This window comes from Equus przewalskii, chromosome 10 (assembly GCF_037783145.1).
Source record: "Equus przewalskii isolate Varuska chromosome 10, EquPr2, whole genome shotgun sequence".
NCBI classification, from domain to species: domain Eukaryota; kingdom Metazoa; phylum Chordata; class Mammalia; order Perissodactyla; family Equidae; genus Equus; species Equus przewalskii.
Window position 1 is genome coordinate 25,460,231 of NC_091840.1, and position 21,249 is coordinate 25,481,479.

General features: G+C 37.2%; 1 protein-coding gene across 7 annotated transcripts in view; it reads right to left on the reverse strand.

Annotated features, from left to right (window-relative positions):
• SPOP (speckle type BTB/POZ protein) overlaps window positions 1–21,249 on the reverse strand; it is a 61,410-nt gene that overhangs the window by 21,150 nt on the left and 19,011 nt on the right. For 3 of the 7 annotated variants that reach the window (XM_008520360.2, XM_070560643.1, XM_070560644.1), the window contains 2 exons: window positions 8,533–8,583; window positions 8,358–8,391 (listed from right to left, as the gene is read on the reverse strand). The exons of 1 other annotated variant lie outside the window; for it this stretch is intronic. The gene's annotated coding sequence lies outside the window, so the exon portion shown is untranslated. The remainder of the gene's footprint in view (window positions 1–8,357; window positions 8,392–8,532; window positions 8,584–21,249) is intronic. 3 more of the 7 variants (XM_008520361.2, XM_070560641.1, XM_070560645.1) reach the window with 1 other exon arrangement.

Below are 21,249 nucleotides of genomic sequence, written 5' to 3' on the forward strand. Positions count from 1 at the left end.
ATTTTCTTAATGTTATTCACTTTGCTCTAATTCCCTCAACTGTTTATTTTACTCTTTTAAATGTTAAGTATTTCTGGAAATTGCCTCAAACCCTTTGTAGAAAGAAGTATAAATGAATAACAAAAAAAAACCACTCAACTCACACATTCTGGCCACTTAAGTAATAAGCATGGAGGGGGATTAATAAGATATAGTCACACCCTCACTTCGTAATTCCATTGGCATTACCAGAGTCCTCATTAGGTTTAAATACCATCCTAAAGGCATTTACAACTGAAGTATTCCATGTAATCACAGATGGAGTTAACAATCTTATACACATGATGTGCTATTTCACTTAAGCTAGCAAACGAAGCATGGCAGTGGCATTCAGGCCTCCATGGTTCGTGCACTTCATGACTCCAGGGTAACACCAAGAAAACAGACCAGATGCTATAATTGATCACCTGTGATCAAGGTAGGCTTGCATCTGATGGAAAACACATTCTTACAGAACAGTTTGTCTAGTAACGAGTAAATACGTCTAAGGCAGTTTTACAAACCCTAGTTACCATTAATGCCAGGAGGAGCCCGAATGAAATCTCAAAATTCTTACTTAAAACTATCTTTTTGGGCGGGTTGACAATGAACATGTGAATTTTACACGTTAGTTAAAAGCATAAAAGTTGGCTCTGGAGGTGTGGGGTACAGGCTCAGCTCTACACTGAGTGATCATAAAACACTAACTTGAGTTTATTTTGAAGTTTAAAAAAATACTTCAAATTTGTCTAACAATTAACAATTTAAGAATTCTCTAAACCTAAGAAAAGGACAAATTTAAAACGAGTTTATTTTAATGGCTTGTTACTACTGAACCATGGTCCATTATAACCACCAGAAAAAAAAACAAAAAAACAAAAGAACTTTGGTCTTGGCCATTTTTTCTTCTTTTTTAGCTTTTCACTTATTTTGTAGCCAAGTCATTTTTTTTTAAACAGTATCACCTCTCTTCCCATTTTTAAAAAATGTCCAACCCAGCAGCTAGTAGAACTGGAGAATCAGCCTTAGACTCTGAGGAGCTCTAACCACACAACCTGCTGAGAGGGAAATTGACCAGGAGAGCACAAGTCTAATTAATTTCACTCATGGCAGGCACCATGGGCAAAGTGCTCAGCAGCAAAGTAGCCTGGTGTCACATGAACTCTCCAGCACTTCGTGCCAACTGCCATAGATGCCTAGCAGAAAAACAATTTTAGAAAAGAGGAGGCCCATTTGAGGGTCATGGTTTAAGAACCTTTGTAGGAGACAACTAGCACCAAAATATACTGTTCCTGGCTGCAAACAGGTTAACACAAGACCGTCCAAGTTCTCCAATGAGAAATTTATTTTTCAAAGCTTAGCAATTCCCCAGTATGCCGACAGTCCTGACGTTGAACGCATCTGTTATATACCACCATTTATTTTCCTGTACACTCTACTAAGTCCTAACCTGTGAGGCTACACCAAGAAATATACTTTTAAATATCTCTGTCAACTCTGCTACTGCTCAAATTCCATGGAAGGTAGTATCAATAGCAAGTAGCAGCAATCTCTAACAGAATGCTTCCTAGCAGGTATTATGAGACCACGAAGTTGTTAATCATTTTTGACAAGAGATTAAAGTCAATCAATATACATGATTTCTAACTAAAACATTAAACTTTGGAGAGTAGACAGAAGTAAAAAAGAAAATGTAGGGGCCGGCCTGGTAGCGCAGCGGTTAAGTGCGCACGTTCTGCTTTGGTGGCCCAGGGTTTGCCAGTTCGGATCCCGGGTGCAGACATGGCACCGCTTGGCAAGCCATGCTGTGGTAGGCGTCCCACATGTAAAGTAGAGGAAGATGGGTACGGATGTTAGCTCAGGGCCAGTCTTCCTCAGCAAAAAGAGGAAGATTGGCAAATGTTAGCCTCAGGGCTAATCTTTCTAAAAAAAAATCAAAAACGTATTAATACTGTCATGATACACAGATAATGCTTTCAATGGAACCTACACAGAGCACTCTTTGCTGCCTTCTTTTACACTTATGAACACTTCTGTTGCCTCCAGTAGACTTAAAACTCCTTCAAAGGAACTCGCAACTATTCTTCTCTGTATCCCCTTATCACCTAGCACAGCCTGCCTGCAACAAGGCATTCAGCACAAATACTTTGATGACTGAAACATTTATCCAGTTGCGTTCAAGTTCATTAACTTTTCTGCTTGTTTCTTTAACATATTTATAAAAGAATCCTTCCAATAATGCTGAGTATATTAGATTTGCAATGCAATGAGAATCATTAATTTCTTCTTTTGGATGAGTTACACACAAAGCCAAAAACTCCCAGCCTGGCACCTCAAGTTATCAGCCCTGGTAAAAGTAACTTTTTCATCCAGTATCAAATATATCTTCATTCTACAAAAGGAGAAAGGCTTGTTATAATTTCATTTATTTTGAAAACAGAAATCAGTAATTCGAACTAAACTCTTACGTAATCAGGATTCTTTCAGAATAGAAGATGAATTCCCTGTACAATAGAGGGAAATGTCTCCATAGTTTAACCTGAAACATATGCAGAGCTGGGCTAGAACACTCTCTGAAAAGTGTTACATAGACAGCTTGTGCAGTTATTTTTTATCTTTCTCTTATTCCCTGTAAGCATTCCTCAATTTTCAACCTAATCCAGTCACCCAGAGAATTAAAAAAAAAATCAACTAACACAGGTATATCACATGCATGATATCCATGAGTTAGCCTTATATCTATCAGTCTTAAAATACAGAAATAAGATTGTGGTGCTATTAGATTGAATCATGAAATTGCTTTGTAGGCCAAAAATAGTCGAATATCGCCAATTTCATGTGGTTCAACATAACACAAACATGAACAAGCTAGATGGCTGGGAACATAGCTTCTTGCCAAAAAATGGTTAGGGACTTTTCACTTTTTTTCTTTTGGTTTAAAGCCTTGTACAGTTTCCAAGTAAGGAAAAAATCCCAATGTCATAACTATTTTAAACCTGAGAGACGTCTGCATTTTCAAAAACAGAAGAAGCCAAAAAGATTGTTGACCAAAAAAAAAAAAAAAAAAAAACAACTATAGCAAGACTTGAGTATACTCTTTTTGAGAAACTGATGTGACCTCAAAGAGACATTTGTGTTTCTTCTGTTCCAGCGTCTGCAATCATATACAGCGCAGGAGGTAATAACTTCTTTTTCATTACCCCAAGGACAGATTATTACAGGTCATACTGATGTTTTCTGTTGCAAGGTATGAACGACTTTTGATATTTGTTATGGGTAAACTTCTGCAGTTCAATCTAGTCTGACAAAATACTAAATGCACTTTTATTTTTTTAAATTTAGAGACACTTCTTAAAATGAAACTAAGGGCAATCAAGAGAGACCTCAATCAGCAAAGGAAAGATTGGGATTTTTTTTTAATGTCTCTTATCAGGTTCATGCTTTGTAAAATTCACAAGTTAAAGATGACTGCTTTTTTTATTATTGAGATATAACTGACACATAACATTGTATTTGTTTTTGTTTAATTCTTTAACAGAGGGATTTAGTATTAGGTGAATCTAAAGATCAAGAAGTCATCAAAAGCCTAACAGAAAAATGGGCAAAGAACACTCAATGGTTTCCAGAAATGTAAATAAGCAATGGTTCTTAACTATGTGAAAACATGTTCAATTCTCTCTCATTCATAATAAGAGAAATGCAATTAAATTGCACATGGATTCACCCAGCGAATTGGCAAATATCAAAATGTTTGATAACACTTGTCCAGGGTAAGGAGAACATTTCTGGTTAGAGTATAAATTGCTACAATCTCCATGAAGGGAAACGTATATCAGAATGCATAAGAAATGCATATCCCCTTTGATCCAGTAATTCCATCTCTAGAAATTTACCCTGCCGATATATTTAATATGACAAACAAAAGGTTTTTCACTGTCGCATTATTTGTAATCATGAAAGAATGGAAATAACCTAAAAATCCATCAACAAGGAATTGATTAAATAAATTCTGATACACAGTGTAATAACAGTATCTGCAAAAAAAAAAAAAAGGAATGGGGAAGCTCTTTCCATTTAAATAGGCAAAAATATTTCTTTGTTTTAATACATATAACATCTCTGGTAAAACTACACAAGACTCTGGGGATACTAGTTACTTCCAAGGAAGGAAATTGGGTACTTGGGTGGGAAGGAGAATTTCCATTGTATTCCCTTTTGTACTTTATGAATCGTGAACCATGTGAATATATTACCTTTCAAATAATAAATTAAAAATTTAGAAAGGAATTAGCAGCCTTTACCCTTCTCAGGCACCATGCTTTAGTCATTCAGGCCTTTAACTCTATTTGGTAAACACATCGGGCTCTTTCCTCAGCCTGGAGAGCCCTTCCTTCCCCAGATCTTTTCACAGCTGGCTCCTTCTTGTGATTTAGGAAGCCTGTCAAATGTAATATCCTCAGAGAGGTCTTTCCCGACCCCCTGATCTGAAGTAGCCCACGTCTAGCCTGCCCCTCTCATCACATTACCCTATTTTATTTTCTTCTTTATTACCACTGTCTGAAACTATCTTGCTTTTATTTTTTCACTTATCTATTGTCTTCCCCACTAGAAGTTAATAAGCTCAATGCGAGAAGAGCATCCCTCTGTGCCTAAAATGGTATCATAACTGGCACTCAACAAATATTTGTTCAATGAAACTATTGTTGAATAACTAAACTCACTGTCTTTTGGGATCATATTTTTCCTTAACGAGCTCTAGTTAAAAGGTTAAATTTTGAGAGCGGCTGAATGAATAACAGCCATAGGAATCTAGGCATACTTTTTTAAAAAATTAAACAAAAAAGAAAACTATCAGTTCATCTCACTCCAATTTTAAAGAATTCATTCAATACATTTCCAACACTACACTCTTCTTTGATTAAAAAAAATTCCAAGAAAACTTGGGAGAAAAGGGAAGCCTGTAAGGTTAAATGGAAGTTCCTGAACCTACAAGACCACAGTAATATAAGCACATTTTCCAGAACAAGTCGATCCTGGTTATACAAAGTACCATTACAGCAGCCGTCAGGAACTCAGGCTAGACCACTATGTTATTTCAAATTAAATCTATACAATAAAATTCCAATACATAAAATTGAGGCAGATCTTTAGCATTTTCTTAGATTTGACCCATAATTTTCCTATCTGCACAGGGTTTGATTCCCTTAAAAATGACATGTAGAGAAAAGATATTAAATATATACATGTGTAAACTTGTATATATATTTACATATATATATGTATGGAGAGAGAGAGAGAGATGTTTATAACATGTCTAGATATACAACTAAGTTTTTTCTATACCAGGCTAACATGGGGAACATATTTTTTGCCATACCCAAATATTTATCTAATTAAGAATTGAATTGTTCTTGCAACAGTTGTATATAAGGAAAACTCAGAAACCAGTATAGTATTACATATGTAATGTCAGTACCTTTAAGATTTTCCCAGTCTACAGATATCTCTTAGGCAAGTATAGACTCTGAAATAATTCTGAGGATTAGATACGTTTTCATACATAAAAAGCCTATCTTTCCCTCTTCTCCTCAATCTAAGTGTTATAAGAGAGAGTTTTATAGAAACAGCCTGGCTGGTAAGGCTCATCCAGACAAAGTCAAGCTAAAGATGAACAAGGAGGTACATGAAAGAATCACAAGGCAGGGAAAGCCGTGGGATAACCAACAGAACACTCCCACTGACTGCCAAACCTCAATGTGTGCCAGCTGTTTACAGCCTTACTGCCCTTCTCTACAGGTTATAAATAACTACAAAGTGTCCTTGTCCCCAAGGAGACCTTAGCAGCCAGCTCAAAGGTTAAAATATGGAATAATTCTCACCTTGGAAGCAACTTTTCCAGTTAAGAAAAAAAATCAAAGAGCAGAAAAATTTATTGCCAATTTAAGGGCCACGGAATCACTCCCTCCCCTAAAAACTATCCATTATGTAAGAGCTGTTGAAACAGACATGTTAGCATAATTCCCTACCCCAAAAATATGTCCAGGGAGAATGCAATGCATGTTCTGCTCTAAATGCAGAGGTCTGTCCTGGAAAGGGGCAGATGCCACTTAATAGCCTTGTAAGACTGCATCTCCTTAGACCCTAAAAAGACTTCTGAGTTTTTGTTTTCTTTTTAATTTAGGGCCAAATGACTATTGAGCTAAATAAATCTACATAACAACATTGGAGGAAAAAAATTCTTTACTTGGATGGAGGATCCAGCGGAATAAACCACGGCTGCAACAACCACAGGTTTCACAAGGTCTGCACTAATGCCATCAGGTGATGTGCTGCTGTTGTTAATTACTGAACCCCTGCAGGGGGAAAAAACAACTCCTCCAACTGCTTTTTAAGAAAAGGTAGACACGGTTCATCAGATTAGACTTTTCCATATATCACTTTCAAAATCATCATTTGGGAGAGGTTGGAGATGGAACAACATGAATCCAAATCAGCACACAAACCTGATTATAAAGGGGCTATTTCACTTCAAAGTGGATCTCAGTTCCAAAGGAAAGCCCCTTTAGAAATGAAGTTAGACAGGCAGAACCAAACAAACAACAACTGCTCTCTCACCACAAACTATAATAAGGTGTTGATTCCACTGACTGGCTTGGGCAAAAATCTCCAGGGCCACAAAGAGCAAACTTAAGAAAGATGAAGATTTTAACACATCCCACGTGTTATCAAAGATTTCTCCTCTAGGTTGAGAAGACTTATTCTTAATCAAGAGCTGGGACAGAATTTTTAAAGAGGAGGAGAAGGAAGAAGAGGGAAAAAATCTTATGGCTAAGAAGATTCTATTTATTACATAATTATATTCCCAAAGCAGTTTGAAAATTTGAGAGGTTACAGTTTTTCACCCTCTCCCTTCAACTGCAACTATGATGAACCTTATAAAATCCACATAGTAAACAGAGGAAAGGCTTGGTCCTAATGCAACTTAAGCGTGTCCAATCTGCAAGGAATTCAAAAACAGAAGAGTCATTTCATGGAACAAATAGGCAGAGGTTGCATAACCCTGCAGGGTCCTCTGGTCTTTATAGAAGCCAAATTCAACATGCAATTCTCTTTAGCCATCTATACTTTAGTCAAGCCATTTAAAAAGATTTCTTGCTAACACAATTCGGCTCCAGAACGGGCCCAAGGAATGCATACCAAAGAACAAATTCTAAATTAGTCTTAGGGTATGCAATTGAAATAAATTCATTAACTTAGAAGCTGAAAAGGCCCACCTGCTCCAGAGGATTTGGTAATAACACAAGGGCAACCAATTCTCTTCAGCACTAACTACTACTATCTAGCAGTACAGAAATGAGTATTCTCTCAAGACACTTTTCTTTATGAGAGACACCTAGACCTCCCTCCAACTACGAATGGGAGATGGGAGTAAATGTATGCTTTAATCTCCTCTAACTATGGTCTTAACTGAAGTAACCTGACGACTGTTTACATGGACCCGTGCTCCTCACCTAGAAACCATCTGCAAGAAATAAATTCTCTCTCCTCCTGAAGTTATTAAAAATAAGCCAATTTCTATGTTAATGTTAAGGTTCTAATGAAACTAAATGGAACAAAGGACTGGCAGAAAGTTCTCAGTTTGAAATGTTCATTCCAAAATTCATGACGCAAGGAAAAAGTAAGACCATACAGACAGACAAAACAGGGGAAAATCAGACAGAATGTCTGTCTTAGAATTTCTTGGCTCCTGATGATTTGTGTCAGAATTTAAAAGATTAAAATGCGGTAACACCTATTTTACCCAATAAAACTCTGTAAAAACATATATAAGCATTTGAGGCAAGAGTCTCATGCCACAAAGCAAAAATTTTCAGATGCCAGCCGGAATGGTAGAAAGATTTTTTTAAGTTACTCATAGAAAGATGAGCTCTAAGGTACATAACACAAAGGCAGTCGGCTCAGAATCAAACTCCTTTTCCAGAGTAAAATGAAGCCCATGAATTGCTTTAAGGCATCTCCTTCTATAAACTGTAATTCTAATTTCCCTGAAGATCTTTTCTAGGGAGAAAAATAATCTTACTCTAAGGTCTCCATATCATGTATTATCAACCATTGATTAAAAATTTAAATCCAAACATCTTTTCTCCCCTCCACCATTGGTGTAAAGTCATCCTATGCACAGCAGTCACCAGAGGAGACCTGAATAAATAGCTCTGCTTTATGCCAGGAAAGAATATTTAGAATAAATATTCTTTTGAAGCCACTTATGAAATATGTTTAACACTGTTTGTAAGGCTCATTATTAAAAAAAAAAAAAAAGACAACACTTAGATGCTTACCTTATATGACTGCTAACTTTACATGCCACTTGCACTGAAATGAAATAGTAGATTGCACTCAAGATGTGAAGATTTGCATTTTTTAAAGTCATAGTAAATATTTCTACACATTTCATTCCGCTTTTTGCCTCATGATCTTAAACTATGTTTAAAATAAAACTATGTAAAAACTCACCAAGTTAAGTCAGTAGGAAGACTCTAATTTGTCTTGTCTAACAGGAAATCACTGTTGGAAATAAAGATGATGAATCAGACAACTAGATTCTCAATCTCATAAATCTTTACTTTGGCTATTCTGAAAAGTGGAACTCTTACAAAAGCAGGTGATACATTTGTTAGCATTTACTAGTCAAAATTACCATTCTTATATCTCAACACTAGTTCTGAGTGCTCTATTTATTAGTCATCTCTCAAAAAGATTATACTTTGAAATTAGTCAGAAAAATCCAAACTAATTTTTCTAATAAATTGGCCTAATTTGTTAGTACAAAGAAAATGAAATAAGTGGCTTGCTCATGTGAACATTTAAAAGAGGGGAGTGATCACTTTTGCCAGCTACTTCACAAAATGTTGAAAGAACTACTAAGTTTTTATGGAAAATACCCCTTTGTAATTATCAAGTGCTCTGTTGGTCAGTTACACCAAAGCAAGATACATTTAAACAAAGCCATGTATCCTATGGTTTCAATAAACAGCTGTCACACTGAAGTTCTTGTTGAAGACTGGGGAAATACCTTGGGTAACCACCACTACCACCACCGCCCTAATGGTCTACCATACCCTACAAAGTGACTCAAAACAAAAAGAGGGATAAATGTGGTTGCAAGGCTTCCAGGAGCCTCACCTGGGCAGAAAATTCTGGCCCTATCTTCTCTTTTAGTACTGCATACACCGTGGGTGATTCTTTAAAAACAGAATCTTTTCCTGAAAAATTTAAACACTATTTTTAACTGGTACAAATGAGCTGCTCTTATTTTGGTAAACCAAGTCTGGTTACTATCAGTAATGGAATGAGCCCTCACCAAAAACTGTCCTAAACTACTGACACTAAAACAAGACAGTCTTGCAGAAGATTCAGCAGTAGTAAGAGTCCGGTCAAATTCATTTAACACATATTTACTGAACACCAAGTGGGCAACACATTCTTTGAGACACGGTAGTAAAAAAAGACAGACAAGGTCCCTAACCCTCTGAGGGTAGACAGATAAATGCCTTTAAAACTTTATAAGCAACTACTCTGGCAGAAGATATCAACTATAACAAATGAAAATGCTCTGAATATCTGTGATTCTTAAAGTAGAAACCAGTACCTTTAATCTTTTACTCTAATTTTTTTTTTTAAGTTTAAGGCTTTGGCTTCTCAGTTAATTCGCTAGAATGAACATTTTTAGTCCTAAAGAATTGGTAACATTTTTAAAGAGTCTGAAAACACTGGTAAAAAATAGGAGGAACAGGGACACTCTCACACTGTTAGTAGGAGGACAAATTAGCATACCCACTTTGGAGAAAGTTTATTATTATCTAATAAAACTAAAGATCCAGCAATTCCACTCCCAAAATATGGACCAGAGAAGGCCCAGCACATGTCTGTCAGCATACATAAATAAGAATGTTCACAGCAACACTGTTCATAACAGCCAAAAACAGCATCCATAGTAGAATGAATATATAAATTGTGGTACGGTCATATAACAGGATGCTATATGGCAACGAAATTAAATTACAGTTCTACAATAACAACATAGATGAAAGTTAAAAACATAGTGTTAGGTTCTGAAAGAAGACACAAAAAACCACACATAGTATCATTCCACTTATATAAAGTTCAAAAACAGACAAAAGTAAACTATATTGGTTTGCAATGAATCCTAGGTGGTAAAAATCACAAGGAAAAGTAAAGACATGATTATCAAACACGTCAGACTAGTGATACCTCTGAGCCATGGTTTGGGTTACGATGTAGAAGAGACACAGAGCACGATTCTTCTGGGTGCTGGCAGTGGTATATTTCTAGGTCTAATTGGTGGTTATGTAGGTACTTTTTATAATTAATCTTTAAACTATACAGTTACGTTTTGTGTATTTTTCTATGTTTCATAATAAAAAGGTTCAAAACAAATTAAAATAATCCAGTAGAGTAGCTGTGTGTGTGTGTGTGTGTGTATCCTCCCATGTCTAAGGGTGAATACAATGTCTTGCACAGAATATACCCCTGATTTTTTTTCCCCAAGACAATTCAGGACGGAGAACTCAGTAATGAAGCAGGGCCCCCCAGGAATGGACACCTATAGACAGGCTTTCCTACTGTACTTCCTTTCTTTGAATTTAAATGCAAATACCTAAGATCTGTTTTTCAGGGAAATTTTCAGTACTGACACAAATGTTTAAATCTATGTATGACTACTCACCAGTAGCCATTAGTTAATACCAAAATTATTTGCAAGAAATAAACAAAGCTGTTGAAAAAGGAAAGTCAGAATACCAGTACTTTTTGGCTTTACCTTTTTAGTTTAATCGTGGCCCCTGATAGAACCTCCAGTGACTTCCCGTCTCACTCCCAGTAAAAGCCGAAGTCCTTACAATGGCCAGAAAGGCCCTGCACAGTCTGGACCTTATCACCTCTGCGGCCACATACATTCTCCTGAGCTCACAGTGTTCTGGCCACACTGCCCTTCTTTGCTGTTATGTTCCTCAGACAGAATGGGCTCATCCCTGCCTCAGGCCATGTGCTCGCCCTTTTCTCTCCCTGGATAACTCTCCCCCTAGATCTTCTCCTGGCACACTCCCTCCCCACCGCTGCGTCTTTCTGTAACAGTCACCATCTCTGTGACGCCTTCCCCGATACCCTTCAAAATGCAAACCTCCCCTCACAGCCACAATCCTATTCCTCCTTCATTCCTTAATTTTTTTCTATAGCATATAAAGTCTTTCTACCATAGTACATCTGGAATTAAGAAGGCAGATGCTTGTCTGTTTTATTGCTGCACCCAGACAGTGTCTAGCACATGGAAAGCGAGAAAAAATACTTCTTTAATAAATGATTGAATGAATCTCCTTCTCTTTTGCAAAGATTAGACAGTAACTCTATACATTCAACAAACAGAATGTTTCCCCTCTCTGTATGTCAAATTCATTAACAAAGTTTGTTTCGCTAACATGTTTCAGGTTTATGCTCTTGTTAACATTAATGAGTTACAGGTAAGATGTACGTAAAGTTGATACAAACTAAATTGTATTTTCCCCTAACAAATGTGTGGTGCCCATTTTCATGATAACAATGCTGGGAGAGCCCAGGGAGACAAGGCCTCTCCTGTACTGGGGGTGCGGGTGTGTACTGGCATACCCACTATGGGAACTACCTGATAGCCACCACGAAGACTGAGTGATTGCCTCCTTTAGCTATACTTTTCGTTTTTAAAAAAATGAGCATGTTTTACTTTTGTAGTAAAAAGAAAACAAAACGTATTTTAAAGAAAGAATTACACAAACAAAATACAATTTCACGAAGAAAATTCTTTGTATTTTGACTCCCACAGAAACAACAAAGGCTTCTGTTATGTATCAGATGAAATAACCCAAGAAGGTGACTACAGTTGGAAAAAAAATTGCTTTTTACTTAGGAACTAAAAATTTTATAGCAGAGTTTTCAGAATGGAAGGGAAAACAAAACTCCGTGGTGTTAGTGTTCCATATAAGAACATAATTTTATTCTAAAGAAAGACTTAAAATAGGAACATTTCTTTGCAGCATAAAATGTGAGATTGAAGTGACAAAGCGCAGGGAACAAATTCCACTCAAACTTAGTGATTACAACAGCATAAGGAAGATAAATCACTACACAAAACTGCCTCCTGGGTGACATGACCAATACTCCTGAGCACACAGAGAGCTTACACTCCACCCAAGTTAAAGTCAGAGCAAGCCTAAGTCCACAGGTTACTGTCTAACCATAATACTTGTGACCTGAACCATATCCCAAGACATGATAAATCAGAGAGCAAATGCCCAGGCATCTGATATTCCACAGTTATATTTATTACTAAGATTTCCATCTTAAGGTCTTATCAATTGTTTTTAAAAAATACTCAGCAAATAAATCCTTCTCAAATTTTTAAAGATAGTTGATATATTCATGAAGTGAATACATATTCATAGATGAGGCGGCTGCCCAAACTAGTTAAGAAAGGAAGTCCTACTCAAACACACGCAGCAGGCAGTGTATCATTAGAGAAGAGTAACAGTTTTCATTTGTAACACTTCAGCATTCCAAGTGCTCAAAGCTCTGAACAAGATGCACATTTAAAGGAGGAGAAAACATGGAACATAAAAATTTAAAATATATTCAACCCCACAATAAGGAATAAAGCATAGGAGATTAAAAACTCCACGAAAAAAAATTATAAATGAGAACCACTGGTCATTGAAATATATGGTCCCTGAACAAAGCTTATCTGTAACAATTCTAATCTAAATCTAAATAATTTTAATCTAATCTGAAGGCTGACATTTTTAAAATGTTTAATTTGGCTAAGAATGCTCCAAGACACTCTTTCATAAATACCAGCTATGTTTGGGTCATGCTGAACTTACAAGGTAACACCCGAACTGCATAAACTGTATTGGAGATCACTAAATAGTTCAACATCTACTAGGTGAGAAGTATTCTAGGAGTTAAAAAGTAGGTTAAAAAAAAAAACTTAGAAGGGAGAAGGATCCCACAACTAGAAGGACCTGCAACTAAGATATACAACTGTGCACTGGGGTGGGGGGGGGGGGGGGGGTTGGGGAGATAAAGCAGAAAAAAAAAAGAAGGGAGAAGGAGAAAAGGTGAATAATTAACATTTATGAAAAACAGCAATTAAATATGACACAATAAAAATACACAATATTAAAATGCAAAGGTTGAGAAATTTATCAGACTCCAAAAAGAATCCATAGGAAAAGAAAATTTCAGAGCCTCTGGCCCTAGTAAAAGAAGACTGGCATTCCAAGTAATGGAAGATGCTCCTCATCCTCCACTCTCCCTCAAACAATGATTGTGAATACCAAACTGGTGGACCAAGTGGGAGAATCAAACCACCAAAACAACAAAAACAACAACAACAACAAAACAAAAAAAGGAGGAAGGAGGAGAAGAAAACCATAAAAGGTATGTAGGAGGTTGTTGTTCACTGGAGTTTTGTCTGTAATGGTAAAAAACAGAAACAATTTAAGTATCTGTCAAAGGGGTTTGGAAAATTGAAATACTCAGACCATGAAACAGAAATGAAACAGCTAAAATGTGGGACCTAGATCTATGTGTACCCAGATGAACAGATGTTGAAAAAGAGGAAGAACTGAAAACGATGACTGCCATGGAATCTGTTTAGATATTCATATGCACACTCTCTCTCTCTGCACTGGAAGGATGCACACTAAATTCAGGGACTAGGTCGTCCCAGGGGAGGGAGGGAGGCAAAGGCACTGAGAAAGTGAATAAAGAGGACTTCAGCTGAAGGTGTCTGTCACAGTCTCTCTACTTCTTGTTTGACTTTATTTTTTTTAACTTTTCAAAAACAATGAATTCAGAAGGAAAACTAAATTAGAAAAGCTTTAAAGAAAATCAACGTCAGAGCAATATTTTAAATAGACAATAATGTAGTCTGAATCAAACTAAAAAAGCCAACAACTTCAGTACAGATCTTCTCAATAATTAAAAATCTAGCTCTTCTTGGTAAAATATTTTCCCCAGTTGATGGGAATTACTGGGGTTACTTAAGCAGAGGGACCAGAGAGACTGACTTCATATACTTCAGTAAGAAAGCACATTTTAAATAAAAAATAATACTCATAGTAAGCCAGCATGTCTTCAGAGAGACTGAATCCTCTTAAGGAACCATGTTTCCACAGAACACCTTCTCTTTCCTGTCCACCATTCTACCTTCTGACCTGAAGACTTGTCCTCCACCTTGCCCTCATTTTACTCATTCCCCTTGAAGGACCATCTCTCCCTTCTTTAAACGCCTCAAATTTTAGTACCTGTACTCAAAGACAGATTTTTTTAAAAAGAGACTTTTTGAAATGATTTAAGCTTTTCCTCCTCTTTCAAATATGTTTTTCTTCCCTCTTTACTTTTTCCACCCCCAGCCTGGTTTTTTCCCTTCCACTCTCCTGCTGACCAACAGTTGCTTTCAACTGCTAGCAAGCCTCGAGCATGTTTATATTTTTCACTTCTTAAGGAAAAGATACTCCCAAGTAAACTGAACAAATTCCCACTCCACAGCCCAAAGGTCAAATAAGGGAAAAAAACTAAAGCTAAAAAATACTACAAACTAAAAAAATTTTGCTGCCTTTCATTTTGGCATTACCACTAGGAATAAAGTTCTAACTACCAAATAAGACGGCAAAATCAAACTTGCTTGTACATTTTATCATCTCTACAGCATTTAAATTGATCTGGAGTCCTCTGTTTCACAAGTCACTCTGGCTAAGGATCATAAGGCAACTTACAACAGGTCTATACAGTTGAGTACCATAGCCTAGCGGAAACCAGAGCATCAAGAGTCACAGTAGAGGGACAACCCGTGCACTTCCACCCCCATCCTCCTGGTCTTCTTTAAACGGTCTTCCAAAGATCTTTTGTGTTCAATACTTTAAGCCATATTCCCTCACAAGTGGTATTCAGTGCTCCACAGTCTTCAAAGTACTTTGACATTCATGATCTTATTTGAAATTTTTAACAGCTCTGTGAAGCATGCAGGGCAAGTATTTTACAAATAAGGAAACAAAAGCTCAGAGGTTACAGTCTGTCTTGGTCACATGGCTATCAGCAGGTTTGAGTTCAGAGCTCAAGTCTTTCAACTTCTAATCCTATACTTTATAATTCCTGTGACTAGGTGATTCTTAGACCAGGCATGGTCTTTCACTGAACTTGTAAAAACTGGAAAAATATCTGATAGAAGACACATTGCTATATCCCAGCTTTCAACTCCAATTTCATTTTCAAGTGGCAACTCTTTTGAAAAGTATGCTCTTTTGTTCTTACGAATTCTGAGCACAATTACTAATGGGGACCTGGGAAAATTACTGATAGGCTCATGCCTACTTTCACAACTGCCCCCGGGGAACAAATCGTATGTCCTAATACTTTTAGAATGACTTTCTATGCTTTAGTACCTAATCATCATTAATTTTTAAAAAATAAAATGTCTACGGTTCTAACACGCCAGAGTAATTTTCTAGTCTGAGTTTCTGAGAAACCAGTGTCTTTCCTCTGGAGAGCTCTCTCTCTCCTTTGCCACAAGATTACAGAACTAAAAAGCACAATTTCTATCATTCCTTAATTATATTCATTTGAGATGTCTAACATGACCATCTTCTACCCAGTTGCTCGGGCCCAAACCCCTATCTTTTCCTATCCCATCTATCAGCAAGTCCTGTCAGCTGTCCTGCTTCCTAATGTATCCCACATTTACCCAGTTCTGTCTAATTTTATCCATTTCTGTGCAGCTTTCTCTCCCCTGAACCAGAGTTAACTGGATTCTTACTGCTCTCCTAGCTTCCTCTGAAGCACAATCTATTCTCCACATAGTAGCCACGATAAACTTGAAAAAAGTAAATGAGAACATGTCACTCTTCCATTTAACCACACTTGGAATACAATTCGATCTCTTTATCTGACCCTATAGGGTTCCATAAGAGCTGGCCCATTACATCAAATTCATCACCTACCCCTCTCCTGCATTACTAATTTCTCTGCAAACACACTGGCCTTCTTTTTACAGATAACCCAAGTCTGTTTCCACCACAGGGCCTTTGCATTGTTGTCCCTCAGCCTGGAAGACCCTTCTAGATATTCACATTACTCGCTTGCTCGTTATTTGGGTTTAGCTCAAAAGTCACCTCTTTAATAAAAGGCCTTCTCTGACCACAGTCAAAAGTAGCAGGCCCACCCCTACCTTCTATAAATTTGATTTATGTGAATTAATCCCTTACACTGTCTGTGGTCTATAGCCTGATCATCTTCTGAGTGCACCTACAATACTGCCATTCTGGTCCTGTAAAGCTAAAACCAGAACCCAGACAGAGGGGGCTCTGCTAAGATAATGCCCAGTTCGCAGTCAGAAGCAGCCCCCTGGTCTTTTTCTTTTTAGCATCCAAAAGAAACTTTATTAAATGTTCTTTTTTCTTTTGGGTGTAAAATGTTTAAACAAAGCCATCATTAACCTTTGAAAATGTTCCTATTATATCGATTTAGGCTTGTCTTTTTAAAAATTATAATAGCAAGCTCTAGACTCTATATTTTTTGTTTTAAAGAAATCACTAGTTTTTCATAATAGGGACTGGGGATCTGGGATCTGTTTTCCAAAATGGTAAATTGGCTTACAAATAGAAAAATAAAAGGTAGAAATAACAGCATTTTGAGAGACAGAGATATAAATAATACCAACAATTTTAACAAATGCCTTATAGAGTGACAGTAAAAGTGAGAAAACTTGCTAACACTGCTTAATTCTTCGAGAGTAAAAGATCTGGATAAAGTGAAGAAAGTTCTGGGGCCGGCCCCATGGCTGGGTGGTTGGGTTTGCACGCTCCACTCAACGGTCCAGGGTTTCACTGGTTCGGATCCTGGGTGCAGACATGGCACTGCTCGTTGTGCCACCCTGCGGCAGCGTCCCACATGGCACAACTAGAAGGACCTACAACTGGAATATACAACTATGTACTGGGGGGCTTTGTGGGGAAGAAGAAGAAGAAAAAAAATAGTAAAGAAAGTTCTTTTACTAGCCTGAATATTCTTCGAGGGCAAGGGGCTTGCACCCAGAGCAGCCTGTATTGTGCCTGGCACACAGAAGCTGCTTCATAAACGTCAGGTGAATAAAGGAATTAGTAAAATAATTCTGGAGATATAAAGGACTTAATGAACATCCACTCAAATGATTCTGTTTTACAGATCAGGAAACTGAACCCTAAAGCAGCTTAGTGGCTTGCCTAATGTGATATATTACACACAGGACACTAGGAGCAGAGCTGAGACCAGAGCCCAGGCTATTATACTATCTCCCCATAGTTATGTTGGAAAAAGCTGGTGTTGGGCTCAAGAGTTTCAATGTGGGTAAATGAAAGATAACGTATTGGTGAAAAACAATCAAACTGTAATTAACTGTTCAATTGTGATTTCAAGCAAAAAAGACCTTGGTGAAGCACTATAGTTACCCCTTATGTAGACCAACCAAATTCTCTTCATTATCAGAAAGCATACTGGAAACAAACCAGAAAACACATGCAACATTGACATCCCCCAACCTAGCTGTCCAGTCTTACCTAATGCAACTGTTCAAATTAAGTCAACTGTCAGACAACCCAATTCCACTGCTCAGTCTACATTCACAACAGAATTAAAGTGGCTATACAAACTGGATTCCTCCCTAAGGAGGTAGGGTTACAAAGATAAATTTGCAACTCTATTTGTTCTTGGCCCTCTATAACCTTTTCTCCCTTTCAATTCAACCAAACCTTTACTGATTAAAACTGGACAGACATGATTTGACTCTGATCCTCAAGATGTGAAAAGGCTCCTTTACCCTATTTCCTGAAAACCCCTTCCCATGAAGCAAAGATTCATCTGATCAGCTTAATCAAACTTACTGGAGTGCCCATTTTGAGAGTTGCCCATGGATTATTTACATTTTGGGAGAGTAAGTTTTCCCCACCTATACAAGCAGCAGAGTTACAAGCAAAGACAGATTTTTATCCTAAGTCCAACAAAATCTTAACATTGATAAATGTGTTTCTATTGCTTGAGCCCTAAAGTGAATCAACTATAAAAAATATTCATTGAATGCAGTTTGGATGTCCAGTCCCATGTTGAACCAGCAGCCTCACCAATACCAATTTCCTTGCTTGGTTTGAATAAAAAGAAAATGTTTCTGGCCTCGAGGAGTCAGGAAAACACTCAACATACAGTTAAAAGAAGAAATGCTCACATTTTCGAGAACTGGGAACTCTTCCTCAAAATATAAATTTTATTCCATTAAACAATTTTTCTACCATCTTTTACAGTACACTTTGCCTTTAAATAGTAAGCCACTTAGAAGTCACAAAAATTACTTCTCCATCTCTTCACTGGATAGAACAAAAACTAGATGGAACAAAACTCTAGATGGAACAAAAACTCATTAAAAGCAATTTTAAAATCTAGAATAGTCAGCTAGGTATTCAAATCCAAAAGAGAAGCTTTGGACTCTAGACACAAACTTACTTCAAATATTAAATACTTGCAGAACTCATAAGTAAATTCACTTTTAAAGGACTGGGTCTCCAAAGTTACAAAATGCGGATAAGAGTTACCACTAGCACTTTATCCTTATTGCCAGAGATAGTTACTCTAAGAACTGTCTTACAAAGGTCAACATTTTATTGGGTCTTCCAAAATCAATCCTTCACAATGAGAAACGGACATCAGTTAAACAAACAGTTAGAATAAGAATAGAATGAGTCAGTATATTCATAAGCCTTTGCTGTCCTTGGGACCTGAATCCTACTGCAGGCTTTGTAGATACTTTCCTAAATCTGAGTTTTCTCATCTTTAAGTTGGGAGTGACTGTCCAAGAATCTCTAAGGTCCCTTCCAAAGGTAAAGTTCTATGCCCCTTTGGAAATATTGTTAAAATTATTTCTGCCTCCTTTCACGTATGCTTTTTGAAAACTAAAAGTAATACATACACATCATAAATAATTCAAAAGTTATAGAAAGCTATAATACAAAGGAAAGTACAAGTTTCCTTCCAGACACGCAAATCCATCTTCTAAAGGCTAAAGCCAATCACTGTTTTCTTCGGTATCCTCAGAAACAGACAAAAAAACTCACAAAGCCAAAAAAGGGCATGTACATACAAGCATACAGACAGACAGAGACACACACACACACACACACACACACACACACACACACTCTCCTATTCCCCAGAAGCACACATATAACTCATTCATTCCAAAGGTGCAAAGAACTCCACTGTACCCTGATGCGTGGTTTCCAAGTTTTTGCTACTGCAAAAATTGTAGCAAATAGGTCTATCTGAAGATAAGTGCAAGCAAGCCCAAGAGCCTGTGCATTGTTGTGACAGATATTGTCAACTGCCCTAAAAAATGTTGTATCAATATATACTCCCTGCATGACTGCCTGATTCTCCGCACCTTTGAGCATCCACTCTCCTGATACACTATTCATCCAGGATGGCCAGAGACAGAGAGACATAAACAAATTTTTAAGCATGAGAGCCAGTGAGACTCATACCAAAAAAAAAGGCCAGAAATGTCTTTTATGAATTAAGTGGACAAACTCCTGCCAAAAATACAGCAGACACGATGTGTGGTACCTGTTTGTTTACAAGATTTAAGCGTTGCTGTTTCCTTGAGGTGTTTGTAAGATAGTGACAGAAAATAAATTGCGTAGGGGGGACCACACACAAGGAGAGTAGGTGAGCTACTTGTATGGCAGATTCTATGAATTCCAAGGAGACCCAGTTTTGTCTTAGATCACAATGTGCATTTAATAACACATATGGCTAAATTCCTTCACATATAATTTTGCCACTTTCACCCAGAGATGGTTATCAGCACAGTGAGAGTCAATCTAGTTCCTTAGCTTTACCACTGGCAAAGAATCCCTATTAATTGAGCCGTTTATCCCCAAATTAAATGGGATGGTACGTGATTCCAGAGGTATAAAATTGTTAATAAAGCACATAAAAGGTAACACTTGGTGTATTTTAAAAGTGTTTTTTATTAAATAATTGGTATAATGTCTAGCATGTAGCCGATACTCAATAAGCGGCTGTTCATTAAGTTAATCACATCATCCACTTGGAAAATTATCATGGTTTAATAGGAAGTACTTGCAAAGGACCACGTAAATATCAGGCAACTCTAGGAGTGTGTGTGCGCACACGTGTGTGTAGGGAGGAGCACACGAGTTTCTAAAACAAAATAAATACATACAAAAGTTCTCATTTTACTGTCAATAATTTCTTATTATAAGTATTCATTACATCAGTAGCAGTATGCTATCACATTTTGGGGGGAAAAAGAAAAAACCATACCTTAGTCTTACAATGAAATGTGAAAAAAAATTTTTTAATTTTAGAATCAGGGAAATGCAATACATCTAACGTTATGTTTGTCTTCAGCAGAAGCTCCCTCTAATTTTATAAGAAAAGTAGGAAAACACAATTTGGGAACAACCACTATGAGATTATTCCCAATACATTCTTTTCTCTCCTCACCCAAGTAAACCAACCACACTCAACACTAAATCTCTCAAGAAAATTGCCCCCAGTTTCTTCTATTATCAAAGGATCACTAAAAAACCCACAATTTTAAGCATCAATCAGAAGCACTCAGAATCAAGGCCAACCTTATATACACCCACACATGAAACTAACCAAGCACAGCAAGTCCTACGCTGAGCATCTCTTCAAAATGATGATGGTCTTCTCAGCCCTCGCTCTAACTCAACCGCAAATGATCAATGGGGCCCAACTCCAGACACTGGACTCAGAGCAGACAGTTCCAGGTACCCAACAAGGCACCAGCTGGGAAAGGAAGGGGGAGCTGAACTAAACGGGACACAAAGTCAAAGATAAGAGTTACTTGGCAAAGGTCCTGCCCATGATATTATCAAAAAATCATGTGGGAGGTCCCCAAATTCTACCACTAACAAAGAAACCCTTACCTGTAGGCCTATGAATTGGGTAGATCCTTTAAGATTGGCTGCAGCTCAAGAAAAATTAAAGTCTTCTAGGTGCTGGCAAACACTACCTTATGGAGTTCAACGTCCCATCTACCAAACTGAATTCCGCAGATTAGTAGACAAAAATTTTAGGTTAAGAGTTTTCAAATAAAAACTATAAACC